Raw genomic sequence first — 15,035 nt, 5'->3', positions numbered from 1 at the left:
GTGCTGTTGAAAGTTTGTTGTGCCCTGTCTACACCTGCAACTGCTTGAGGCTCACCAGCTTCTAACTGGAGCAACAGGTCAAATCTATTTTCCACATTCACCATGAAGCTCTCAGACAAAGTTCTCGGACTGTTCCTCCTGTTGCCTGTTGCCCCTTGCCACTTCCCATCTCTCTTTACCCTTCTCCGTCCTTAACCCGTCATGATCTCCCCTGGAGTTGTCTAAGTCAGTCTGAGGGGCGGCAATGATAGCAGCATGTCGAGACACAATTATCGACAAGGTATTGCAAGAAAACCGATTCATCCGATCAACGGACGCGTATCCATTGACTGATGATATCACTTAGTGAACTTGGGAACACGTGTGAGTTACTTGTAGTGGAGCTCATTTGCAAGAACGTGCTCAGATCGCCGCCCATCCTGTTTTCACCCTCTTTCAACCACTTTGCATAGATGTCGTAGTATGCCGACAGTTGAGTAGCTTCGTGTTTCCGAGATGATCGTTAGTAATCTGTCCTTTGTTGTGGTTACTTCTGACAATGAATTTTCCAATCTGCAGCCAATATCGCCTCCAGAATAGTTCCCCATTCGTCATTACTCCGCTTATACCAATTTCCTATCGCTCCATGTTCCCACAATACCACCAGCCAGCATTCAGTGTCGCAGGTGGGTAGTAACCAACGTTTCTCTCTACAGTATATTTATCTACTTCAATGGAGCTTTCCACGCACTTCTTAATCTGCATTTCTTTTCAATATACGTTTCACATAAATTTCATTTATTGTTAGTAATTTATTTTACTGCCTAAGTAGTAGCACTTGTCGTCTATGTCAGCATCAATCACTAGATATTACTACTTTTTATTAATTTCTTTTAGAAACAGTACCAGTTTTGTTGAAATGATAATCCAAGTCCTTTACGTTCTTCTACCGAGTTACAATGTCGTCAGAACTCTCAAACCTTTTATTTCTGCTGCCTGATCATTAATTCTCTCTCCAAATATCTCCTCAATTTCCTTTGTCCTTATAGTACGTCGAGATTGAGTAACATGGAGGATACTGCACAATTTCATCGGGGTCACTTCTCCATTACTCGCTTCCCACTGTGCCATTCCAAGTGATAGAGTAACTTTCCTTCACTGTAATTCAACCTTGATCTGCTACACATGGAAATATGTTGATATATTGCGCAGATGTGAACTCGGGTGAGATTGAGTTTATTAACGACCTCCGGCTGCACTCTGACAGCTGACGTACAGGCACGTAATGACAGGTGGCTGGTTAGCGGTATGTGTTGTGGCGTGGCGCCTGCTCCTAAAGGAAGGAAGGTTCTCTCATTTCGCGAGCCCTGGACGGCACCTGCTGCGCTGTCTTGCGGCTGACAGCAGGCTTCCTGGAAGTTATTAATACGGCGGCGGCAGCAGCGAGCGCAGTGGGCATCTCCGCCCTGCCCAACGTCTGATTACGCGCTGTTCACCAGCCTCACCACTACAATGAATTCGCCGTCAGACTACTTCCATGCAGGGGGTGAAAATTTCAGGTTAAAACGCCACATACTTGTTTCATAGACCACGTACCTCGTTTTTACATCCATGGAAGCTGGACGTTGAAGAAGAGAGAAAAAAAATAGCCATTAGATACGTGAGTTTGCATAATGATAGAATAAATTAAATGGGTGGATTAGGTGAAGAATAATGAAGTACTGGAAACGATAAAGGGACAAAGAAGTCTGTTAAATCTTGTTAAGAACGGGAAATTAAGACTGGGCGGAACATGGAGTGTAAGGAAATCAAATTCTGACAACAGCTGTAGTAGGTACGAAGGAAGGATAGAAGGCAATAAAAAGAAGAAGAATAAAAACGCTGGATGAAGCGAAAAGAAAAATACAGCAAGCTATGAAGCGGCCTCAAACTAATCAGACGGAGACAGCATTGGTACCAGGCACCTGCCACTTAAAGATAACTCTCGTAGGCGGGAAGTGGGAAAGGAATACATTATTGGCTATACCTACAACATAGCAGACTATTTAGATTAGACGATGTGTATCTTCATTAACACCAATATTCACTTTACTCAGATTTTCAAAAAAATGGTTCAAATGGCTCTGAGCACTATGGGACTTAACATCTGAGGTCATCAGTCCCCTAGAACTTAGAACTACTTAAACCTAACTAATCTAAGGACATCATACACATCCATGCCCGAGGCAGGATTCCAACCTGCGGCCGTAACGGTCGCCCGATTCCAGACTGCAGCGCCTAGAAGCGCTCGGCCACCCCGGCCGGCTCGGATTTTCAGTTTTCATCTTAACAGACAGCTGAAACTTCCTGGGCGATTTAAGCTATGTGCAGGACCGGGTGTGCAACCTGGGACCTTTGCTTTTCGAGCAAGAGCTGTACCGCCTTCGAGCATGACACACGATTCACACTCACCACTTTACTCCAGCTTTTATCTCTTATTCTACATTCCAAACCACACAAGTTCTGTATATCTTTCGGCACTATCAGTCGTGGAAGAAAGGATATTGCAGAGACATGACTTAGCCACAGCCTGATAAATTGTTTCCGGAATAAATTTTCACTCTCCAGCGGAAACTGATCTGAAACGTACTGTCACTTTAAAATTGTGGGACCAGTCAGGGCTCGAATCCGGGATCTTGGACAATATTGGCGGAAGTAGAGCTGTGAATGCGGGTCACGAGTCGTGCTTGCTCGGTCGGTAGAGCACTTGCTCGAAGGGCAAAGTTTCCAGATCCGAGTCCCGGTCTGGAACACAGTTTTGATCTGCCAGGAAGTTTTAAGTGAGCGCACACACTGCTGCAGAGTGAAAATTCGTTCTGGTAATAGATATCGCATATTTTTCTTTGAAATCGCTATAGTTACATCATAGCAGTAGATATAAATAGTAGCCGGTACAACAGGATGAGCAGTGGTTTGCTTCGTGGGAAATGTTTTGCTACTAACATACACAATATACTGACTAATTATACATTAAAAAAGTAAGCTATAACTAATTCCCATAATTATTAGTATTATTGGACTAGCAATAATTGCAGAGTGTCTGACTAGTCGACATCGAATAATTAGCTCTAATGTTGAAGATGGGGAGCAAAAATCTATCAGTTTAAAAAGCACTGTACAAAGCTGTTTCTGTAAGTATGCACTGAGAAACATTTTAGGGAATTAAAAGACTTACCGTGGTCCTACAGAAACAAGACAATTTCATCATAGATTTAGCCGGCCGCGGTGGTCTAGCGGTTCTGGCGCTGCCGTCCGGAATCGCGGGACTGCTACGGTCGCAGGTTCGAATCCTGCCTCGGGCATGGGTGTGTGTGATGTCCTTAGGTTAGTTAGGTTTAAGTAGTTCTAAGTTCTAGGGGGACTTATGACCTAAGATGTTGAGTCCCATAGTGCTCAGAGCCATTTGAACCATCATAGATTTAAGCGAAGTGTAACTGAAAATCAGAAACATAACGGAGCAAAAATGACCTTTTATTTGAGGCGGGGGCGGAGGGGGGTGTTAAATAAACCATCTATTTAGCAACTGACTCGCTGCTTATTATTTCTTCACCAAGATTACATCCTACGGTTGCTACTACAACCTTGTAGAAAACTTTATAAAACGGAAGTTTTGCTAACCATCTCACCAGAAATTCTAAATCTCGTAATTTGGTGTTACATGAAATCAGTTACCGGATCATAATAATTTATTCAATCACTAAGTGGCTATACTGACTCCGAAACGGATGATCATAGAGAGGAGGCCAAAATCTTGAAGCCGGTATTTCGAAAATGTTTCGCCGCGCTAGATTCTAATAAGGTTGCCCCATCCAATTATCGCGCAAAAGTCGAAATAACGGGTAAGTGATAGAATAGGATGGCATTTAAAATCGCTCAACAGTATAAAGGCATCTGCACGAGATGGTGTACGTGTAATATTCTGCACGTATTATGCAAATTAATTTCCTCTCCACTTAGTAGCAGTTTATCGTAGGTCAATGAAGCAATGACAGATACCCAAAGACTGGAAAAATACTACAGTTCATACGTTTCTGTGAAGCGTAGTTGGACATGAGCTTAGAAAACCAACGTCCATCTGTAGGAGAATTATTAAATACAATTTGCTTTCACAAATAATGACGTTTTTGGGGACTGTAATCTGTGCTTACTTACCAACTCGCTCCGTCCATTTACGAAATCCAGACGCCATAGACAAATGCGCCAAAGTTGATGCAGTATTCCTTGATTTGATATTCTATATAGTTCCGCACTATAGATGAATGAACGAAATACGAGCAAACAGTGCATCGGAGAAGATGTGTGCTTGGATTCAGGATTTTCTTGCATATATAGTTTTTAACCTTCTTTAATTAATATTTGAGATACTTATGTGACTGCCTGTGCACATAACGCATCTGTAACTTTCCTTAAAATAATATTCTTCTCTTTTGTAATACATATTATTTTTGCTTATTGGCAGTGTAACCTTGTATTCTGATCTCCCATTATATATATGTTAGCTACACGCTCAGCGGTGTGCAGTAATGGATATAATACTTTGAAATGCACATGAAATTATTTTGACTGATAAATGAAAACATTTAAGTAATATCCAAAGTCTATGAAAAGCATAGCTTTGAGGGATGAAGTGGTGAAGGCAGCAGAGGATCAAGTAGGTAAAAAGACGAGGGCTAGTAGAAATCCTTGGGTGACAGAAGAAATACTGAATTTAACTGATGAAAGGAGAAAATATAAAAATGCAGTAAATCAAGCAGGGAAAAAGGAATACAAATGTCTCAAAAATGAGATCGACAGGAAGTGCAAAATGGCTAAGCTAGAGGACAAATGTAAGGATGTAGAGGCTTACCTCACTAGGGGTAAGATAAATACCACCTACAGGAAAATTAAACAGACCTTTGGAGAAAAGAGAACCACTTGTATGAATATCAAGGGCTCAGATGGAAACCCAGTTCTAAGCATAGAATGGAAAGCACAAAGGTGGAAGGAGTATATAGACTGACTATACAAGGGCGATGTTTTTGCGGACAATATTATGGAAATGGAAGAGGATGTAGATGAAGATGAAATGGGAGATATGGTACTGCGTCGAGAATTTCATAGAGCACTGAAAGACCTAAGTCGAAACAAGTCCCCGGGAGTATACAACATTCCATTAGAACTACAGACAGCCTTGGGAGAGCTAGTCCTGTCAATACTCTACCATCTGGTGAGCAAAATGTATGAGACAGGCGAAATACCCTCAGACTTCAAGAAGAATATAATAATTCCAAACCCAAAGAAAGCATGCGTTGGCAGATGTGAAAATTACCGAACTGTCAGTTAAATAAGTCACGGCTGCAAAACACTAACGCGAATTCTTTACAGACGAATGGAAAAACTGGTAGAAGCCGACCTCGGGCAAGATCAGTATGGATTCCGTAGAAATATGGGAACACGTGAGGCAATACTAATCCTACGACTTATCTTAGAAGCTAGATTAAGAAAAGGCAAACCTACGTTTCTAGCATTTGTAGACTTAGAGAAAGCATTTGACAATGTTGACTGGAATACTCTTTTTTCAAATTCTGAAGGTGGCAGGGGTAAAATACAGGGAGCGAAAGGCTATTTACAATTTGTACAGAAACCAGATGGCAGTTATAATAGTCGAGGGATATGAAAGGGAAGCAGTGGTTGGGAAGGGAGTGAGACAGGGTTGTAGCCTCTCCCCGATGTTATTCAAAATGGCTCAAATGGCTCTGAGCCCTATGGGACTCAACATCTTAGGTCATCAGTCCCCTAGAACTTAGAACTACTTAAACCTAACTAACCTAAGGACATCACACACACCCATGCCCGAGGCAGGATTCGAACCTGCGACCGTAGCAGTCCCGCGGTTCCGGACTGCAGCGCCAGAACCGCTAGACCACCGCGGCCGGCCGATGTTATTCAATCTGTATATTGAGCAAGCAGTAAAGGAAACAAAAGAAAAATTCGGAGTAGGTATTCAAATCCATGGAGAAGAAATTAAAACTTTGAGGTTCGCCGATGACATTGTAATTCTGTCAGACACAGAAAAGGACTTGGAAGAGCAGTTGAACGGAATGGACAGTGTCTTGAAGGGAGGATATAAGATGAACATCAACAAAAGCAAAACGAGAATAATGGAATGTAGCCGAATTAAGTCGGTCGATGCTGACGGAATTACATTAGGAAATGAGACGCTTAAAGTGGTAAATGAGTTTTGCTATTTGGGGAGCCAAGTAACTTATGATGGTCGAAGTAGAGAGAATATAAATTGTAGACTGGCAATGACAAGGAAAGCGTTTCTTAAGAAGAGAAATTTGTTAACATCGAGTACAGATTTAAATGTCAGGAAGTCGTTTCTGAAAGTATTTGTATGGAGTGTAGCCATGTATGGAAGTGAAACATGGACGATAAATAGTTTGGACAAGAAGAGAATAGAAGCCTTTGGAATGTGGTGCTACAGAAGAATGCTGAAGATTAGATGGATAGATCACGTAACTAATGAGGCAGTATTGAATAGGATTGGGGAGAAGTGGAGTTTGTGGCACAACTTGACAAGAAGAAGGGATCGGTTGGTGGGACATGTTCTGAGGCATCAAGGGGTCACCAATTTAGTATTGGAGGGCAGCGTGGAGGGTAAAAATCGTAGAGGGAGACCAAGAGATGAATACACTAAGCAGATTCAGAAGGATGTAGGCTGCAGTAGGTGCTGGGAAATGAAGAATGTTGCACAGAATAGAGTAGCATGGAGAGCTGCATCAAACCAGTCTCCGGACTGAAGACCACAACAACATATATTTAACATCTTTACCTTGCTTGCGTGAAGACTTCTGCTTCCACATTCATACTTCCAATAATACATGTACTCATATTTGGTACATTATAATCTAACATTTGCTTTCTTCACAGAGCACACCACAAAAACTGACTACTCCATTCTCTTTCGCTCGCAGACGTCTACTCACAACTGTGCGCCAAGCTGCTTCTACGTTTCTATTTCCGGTAATACATGTACTCATAATTCCTATATTATAATCTAACACTTGGGGGCTTGACGCAGCACACCGCAAAAACTGCCTAATCCATCCTTTTTCGCTCACAGACAGCTACCTACAACTGTAAGCCAAGCACTCTCTTATTCCAACCCTACAATCTCAGACCAGACCCAGTATCTTTGGCTCTGCGGTCGTGCACAGTCAGCGATCCATCTTATAAAACCTATCAGACACACACCTCGTTTATAGCATTCTAGTTTCATTTTAGTTTACGTTAATGTTATTATCATATTCGTGGTGCCACATACAGGTGTGCCTCAGTAGATTCCTCTCAAATTCAACACGTTTTCCTTAGAAGGACCAAATCGATAGATCAACTGACGAAAAAACCGCAACACTAAAACATGGTTAATGTAGAGCAACGAAGTTTCGGGAATACATTTGTCTAGATAAAATATTTAAGTAATTAACATTGCAAGATCAGAGATCAATGACAGCGCGAGGTAAGGCATTGCAAATGTGAAATGCTAGTACATAAATAATCGGTGAAGGGAAGTATGAAAACGTGCGTGCATTGTGTTGCATAGGTGCCGGACATCAGCTTATGGGATGGAGTCCCAGGCCTGTCGCACTCGGTCTATGAGTACAGGGATGATTAAGTCTGTTTTTGGATGGCGCTAGAGTTGTCTCCGATGATGTCCTATATGTGCTCGATTGGAAACAGATCTGCTGATCGTGCTTGTCAAGGCATGTCGACACTGTGAAGGACATGATAGCTTACAACAGCGGTATGTGGCCGAGAGTTCACCAGTTGGAAAACACCCCTGGAATGCTGTTCGTGAGTTGCAACGCAACAGGTCGAATCACCAGACTGACGTACAGATTTGCAGTCAGGTTGCGTGGGATAACTACGAAAGTGCTCCTACAGTCGCATGAAATTGCACCCCAGACCATAACTCCAGGTGTAGGACCAGTATGTTTAGCATGCAGACAGGTTGGTTGCAGGCTCTCAGTTGGTCTCCTAACACACAGCCATCACTGATTGTAAGGCAGAAGCCTTTTAACAGAAAACGAAGCAGACTTCCACCCTGAAATCTAATGAGCACTGCCTTCACTCCACTGAAGTCGTAAATGTCGCTGGTGTGGGGTCAGTGAAAGGCACACTACAGGATTCGGAACTGTCCTTGAAACAGCCACTTAGTACCAGTTCACTGTGTCACTGCAGTGCCAATAGCTGCTTATATTGCTGCTACAGATGCAGTACGATACGCCAGAGCCATACCCCGATCACGATGCTCTACGCTCTCAGTACTGCCACGCGCCCGTCCCGAGCCCGATCTTCTTGCTGCCGTACAGTCTCGTGACTACTGTTGTGAGCGTGTGGTTGCTATTCTGTCATTCTGCGCAACGGATTAATCTGAGATGTACCCTTTACCCCGTGGCTCCTGCAAGATGCAATTTCCACCCACACACTACTACAGAAGTCAGACAGACGCTCCTAACGTTGTAAAGAGAAATGCATGAAAACTTTCAGCAATAAATATCTTCTGGAGTCGTCCGCTGTAAGGAAATGACACAAAAATTCACAAAATTTCTTAGGTAACTAGTGGGATACTTGGTTACTGGAGTAGTGCTAGTTAGTGTAAGAAAAACATAAAACTAACGAAAATTATTATTTATTTTGCAAAATTTTTTAGTAATCACAATGGCACATTTAGTTATGAACTGAACAAGTTATATCTGGGTTCTTTTCGGAACGTGAAGTTACCTCTTAAGGATAGGATTCGCCATCGAAATTTCTATACAGAGTTTAAGATTGTTATTGACTTGGAAGAATGGCTGAGAGCTGCGCCTACTCAACTTGAATAATTATCCGTTAGAATGTTGCTAGGTACGGTCGAGGCTGTTGCGTGTGAAATGCTGTTAAGTGTACTGTTGTGGAGGAAATATGGGGCTCGCAAGAGCTGTAGCGCACAATACCATAAGTTGCGATGACTGCTGTCTGCGCCGCTCGCTGCTGACAAATAAGATAACTCTCGTCTTACCTGAACTGACCTTCGCCAATCAAACTCTCCCTACACCTTGATGAAGGCAAGGACACCTATTCGCCCCTAGTCTAATTATTGGTGTGGTACACCAGTTGGATAACCTGTCCACCGCAATGACACTGCAAAATTCGTTCACAGGCGATTAACTATAACTCTGTCCATTCACAGCGCACAATAAGTCTAGTGGCCTACACAGTGAACAATGCTTAATTGCAAGGACTCAATATAGAGTCACACTCTGATTCGCCCTTGATAGAGGTGTTCTCCCAGTGAAGTACTGAGGAGAGACTTGTTCCTTGCTCTTTGAGTACACAACGAGCGCGCACGCTCTCGTTATGTGTTCTCGCTCCAAGAGCGACAAAAGAATGGCCCTCTCCACGCCACATGTGAAGGGGTATATCTTTCGGTATCTTCCATTACTCCTTCAGCTCAAGGTGTCAGGAATATCGTCTGCCAATCAGCATTGCTCTTCTAAAACGGGAGAATGACGTTTCGTTTAATACGACCAATCTGGAAATCTGTAGCATTGGCGGTTGGCGTTTGCTGCCTCCCTGTGAAGACCTCTGAAACTGACTGCTATGTTTGAAAGAATGGATAGTCTGGGCGCTCCCACACAATGTAGCGGAATTTGCTTTTAAGCTGAACATGGGGTCATTTTCCCTTTCACTTGGGCAAACGCTGTCTGCTCTACAGGCGGTCGCCGGCTGACGTAAATAAGTTGTCTCTGAAGGGACCGTCGCCCCAGCGTGCGGTTTACACATCTCTGTGTTTTAATACGTATGCTCGTCCCAGTTTCTTTGGCGCTTCAGTGTAAGACCATGTTGATTCGTGTACATCAGGTGCTCGGTCTCACGAAAATTTATGATATTGGATCGGAAAATACGTTTAAGGATTCTGCAACGAACCAAAGTTAGGAATATTGGTCTGTAATTTTGACCTTCTTATACACCTGGTCGTTTTTCCAGTCGTTTGGGACTTTGCTTTGGATGAGAGATTCGCGATTAATGCAAGCTAGGCAATTGGCCAATGCCGTAGAGAACTCTTTGTGAAACTGAATTGGGATTCCGTCCTGACCTGCTGACCTGTTGACTTATTTGCTTTTAACTCTTTCAGTTGCTTCTCTACGCCAGTGATGCTTACTGCTACGTTTTCCATTTGGGAGTCTGTTAGATGGTCAAATGGCGGTACCTTCGTATTACTTTCCAGGGTGAACGATTTCTTGAATGCGAAATTTAAAACTTCAGCTATCCTTAACTGCCATACTAGACTCGTTAACAAATGGCTGGATGGAAGCGTTACACCGCTTAGCGATTTTACATGGGGACAGAATTTTCTAGGATTCTCTGCAGGATCTTTTGCTAAAGTATGAATGTGGTAGTTGTATGCTTCAAATGTAGATCTTTTCACAGGCGCACGAATCTCCACTGACCTTTGTTTGTCGTCATTTCCACATGACTTCTAAACCGAGTGTGTGACAGCCTCTGCTTCTCAAGCATTTTCCGAATTTCGTTATTAAACCATGGGGAGTCTTTTCCATTCCTAATCCACTTGCGAGGCACATACTTCTGCAGACCACAGCATACAATCTGCTTAAACGTTGTCCATAATTCCTCTACTTCCATCTTACTTAAACTAAGTGATGTCAGTTCACTGTGTACATGAGATGCTAACAGATGCTTATCTACTCTTTCTATCAGAAATACTCTTCTATCCTTCTTGACTTTCGTAACCATAGTTACTAAAATGACATCATGATGGCTAATCCCAGTTTCTATAAACATGTCGTCGATAACGTCCGGCCTTTTTGTGGCTACAAGGTCTAAGATATTTCCATTGCATGTGGGCTACCTAACTAGCTGCTCAACATCTCGGCTGAGCGCCCCCCCCCCCCCCCCCCCCACACCAAGTGCACCTAGCTTTCTTGCTATCCTTGAACGCTACCTGTCTAAGTGGCTCCATATCGCACCTAACGTTGGAGCTCCCAATAACGTAAGCCCAATGATCCTACTCGGACCCTGATGAAGCAGTGGTCACTTTTCTACTCACACAGAATAAATGGGCGACGCTAGACGTCCATATTCCACCCTGACCCTCCATCACGAGCGACGCGAACGCGTTACCACCCGCCACTCACCCTTGCATGGGATGCATTATTAGGTGCCACGGCAGCAGAGCCTGTGAGCGAAACAAGTGATGCCTAAGATAGCCCACGCTACGTGCCAGATTCTCCGCCAGTGCTACAAACCACGAGGTAGCAGCCTCAAGGTAAAAAAGGTTTCAGCTGCTGGTGAACTGCAGGCAGCTGCTCCAGGGTCCGCACACAGCATGCATACGTCCTATCCATCATAGTTAAAGTAAACTACAAAAGCAGATAGAGTCCTAATATGCAACTGGCTAATCTTCTGATGCATCACCAATGGACGCTGATGTCTTAATGAGTTATGTACCTGGCTGTTCGGAAGAAATGAAAAATGTGCTATAGACTAGGTGTGACTGACTGACTTCGGCGCAAATGAGCAACTACTGCGCTACAGACTGAATGAATTTACACTTACAGAATTGGAGAGTAAAGCTCCTCAACAGAAAAACAAGCTTGAAATTTCAGAAAAATACTACGGTGAAAACACAGAAAAAGATAAATTCCTAACATGTGCTCTATAAATGTGTGTCAGCCGAGATCTGGGCCTTGGACCTCGAGCTGCGAAGTGTGTTGTAGTTTCAACTCAGCAACGAGTCATTTTCAAGTGTCTTATAAGCTTCAGGAATTATATTAGTATTTAAGCTAAGGACAGCTCTGTGACATAATAAATCGTCTAGGTTAGGGCGAGATACGTCGTTTTCAGCTGCCTAAAGACGACGCATGTAGTATACAATTTGTTATAGAGCGTGCTGTCCTCAGCATAAACATTTAATGCATCTGAAAATTATCCGTAAACAAATCCAAGCTAACGAGTAAATAAAAATAAAATACAATTTTCAACTGGAGACTTTGATTTAAATTAGCGTGGTACCTACATCTATGGAGCAGCTCCGGCGTTTTAAGGAATTGTCACTCCAGCACCCCCTCATGAGCAGGAGAATTAAACACAACACGCCAAATAAACTGAGATAATGGATTGTACAAAAAAACAATAAGCAAAGAAAAGAGGCAAAATTAAAAAGCAAGTGAGGGAATTAAAAGCCATGAGCCAACAACGGACCATTAGAACTAGCAGACGTGAAATATAGAGGCAGCAACAGAACAAAACGTTATCAAAATTCATATATATACGAGACATCTGATTCCGTTTGCGAAGATTGTTGACGAGTCAACACAAGACGTACATGTAGTACGTAGAAAATACCTTCGTTACACGGACGTGCAACCGTATCAGAAATCCCGGAGATGGACCTGTAACCGACTAATGTGTCTCTGCAAACGTACGTCAAGATTAACGTTACTGTAGTCCATATATCATTAAGCTCAAAGTAAGTTTCCTAGTTACATTTTCTCACAGTCCATAAAGACAGTCCTGATCGTTCATCACAGTAAAATAGCAGTGTTTTTCTCAAAGTCTGAGCAGTAAAAGAAAATGCACACGGAAGTAGTGGATTTCCATGCAGTCTTGTAGAAGTATTGTTGTCCTTCCAACGGAAAGACAGTGCTGACTCTTGACATGCAGACAGGTAATGGGCCATAACAGAGCAAACTCACCGCAGAGTCAGTCGAAGTTTTGAAGAATGTTGGAAGGTAGGTCATCACAGAGCAGACCCACTGTAGCCTTGGTAAAGATTACGGTATTGGTGGGCCACCAGAAGTGCAGACCCACTGCAGTCCTTGTAGAAATAATGGTATTGGTGGGCCATCAAAGATGCAGACCCACTGTAGTCCTTGTAGAGACGGCCAGCAGTCATCTGTTGCGACTGTGCAGGTGCACAATCACCATCGAAGAGTCTTGTGGAGAATATAGCAAGTCCATAAACAACCACTTGGGCACTCACAAAGTTTTTGGAATTGTCCTTAGAACCAGCAATGCTGTTAACCAGTCCCTTGCTGAATTATTAACACACGTCCAAACACTAACAGTCCTCTTTTTTTTCACATACTATGACCAACAGAAATATGTGCAGTGAAATGAATGCTTACAAGTTACTTAATTTGATGAACTGGTGTCATTACAATTTTATAACATGAGAATACAATAACAAAGGTACAAAATACATCATTAAATAACATAACAATACAGATAATATTTGTAGTAATACTGGCTTTACAAAAGAATCGAAATAACATATACATCAGTGTTACAGGAATTATGACATAAGTACATACATAAAAAATCAGAATAACTTTTGAAACATCAACTTCACACATGAGCAACAAAACAGAACAGATAAATAATGTCTAAACATCTTTACAAAGTAAATAACATAATATTAGAAAAATTCTACAACATAACTCTCATGAGCTAAACACATAAAGACAGGAAAAACACAAATAAACAAGGGTACACAAACACATAGCAGAATAACACAAGAGGAAAGTGCAGGGTTTGTTTTCAGTGTAACATTTGGTACTGCAGTCCAACCCAAAACTTCATTCCATAGATCTTTCGTCTTATTTCAACATTTGTTTCCACCAAAAAATCCTATCCAAGCATGCTTTCTGTATTTATATGTTCACATATTTCTTAGCTCATTATTTATTTTCCATTATCTTTCCTCATCATTTATTTCCAAGAAAATCCAACCTAAACCTGTTGTTTCTAAACCCTACTTTTTTGTTCATATCCACTTTCAAAATACTTTTTTGGCCAAACCATTTTCTTATAGCTTCTCAATGCATTTCTTCCAATTCATCACAACTCGTTCTCTTATGTAGCCTACCCCATCTTAAGCTAACTTAAATCTACTGAGCTCAGATGCTAAACTAAGGGACGAGGCAATGCAGCAGCACAAAACAATTAACACAAACGGCAATGACAAATAAATGCAAATTGGCAAAGAAAGCAGCAATATATATAAGTTAGAAAAGCAAATGCAACATTATCACTAATATGAGCCAATGTGCAGCAAAAAGAAAAATAAATCAGTAGTAAAACTGGCTTAACAGAGTACTAAAAAGTGAAATTTAATAGCACTATACCTGGCAAACAGCAGCAGCAAATGCAATAACTTATATCTAATCATGACAAACCCACAAGCAAGAGAAAATAGTACACTAAAGACAACAATGCAGATAAGGGAAATGTATATTCACATCTTAATGTCTATGTAATTAAATGGTGCAACAAAACTTATTCTACAAAAGAAATTACCAAGTACTTGAAAAGGAAATTATGTATGCAGTAACTGTTATTAATCCCTTCTTATTGTTCTTTCCTTTCCAAGTGCTCCTTTTTCGAAGAACGTGGATCATAAAATTATTATTTAATAGATCTGTTGACAGAAGGCAGGGTCGCCATATGAAACGTCCCCTTAGAAAAATTATACATGACTGTGTTTTGTCTCTGTTTTTGTTTCATTTGTTGCATTAATTGCAATAATAATGTATTAGTGTCTGGAATCTGGTCCTCTATGCTTTTCAACAGTGCATTTGCACCGGCAACATTCACATTTTGACAAGCAGAAAATGTGTCTTGACTTATGTGAGAAAACGGTGAGGACGCAAAACCTGAATCTACAGTATTTGCAAGATTGTATCCTGTCATTTCGGATTCCTGAGGCGAGCTGTTGCCAACCGATCGATCGATAATGCTTCCCTGTTCACTAATTGTTTCACTGCCTACACCATTACTTGCAGCCTGCTCCATTTCCCTATGCACAATTACCAAATTACTACTTTGAGCATTAATTAATTCATTACTCGGCGGAGATAACACACTGCCTTCGTCTTCACTGTCATTTTTCAGTTTACTTTGGAGCCTAGTATTACGTTTATCACACGCCATTATTGTCCCAATATTTCACACGACAACACAGAAAAGTACAA

This window comes from Schistocerca cancellata, chromosome 1, assembly GCF_023864275.1.
Source record: "Schistocerca cancellata isolate TAMUIC-IGC-003103 chromosome 1, iqSchCanc2.1, whole genome shotgun sequence".
NCBI classification, from domain to species: Eukaryota; Metazoa; Arthropoda; class Insecta; order Orthoptera; family Acrididae; genus Schistocerca; species Schistocerca cancellata.
Note: the sequence above shows the minus strand (reverse complement) of the source record.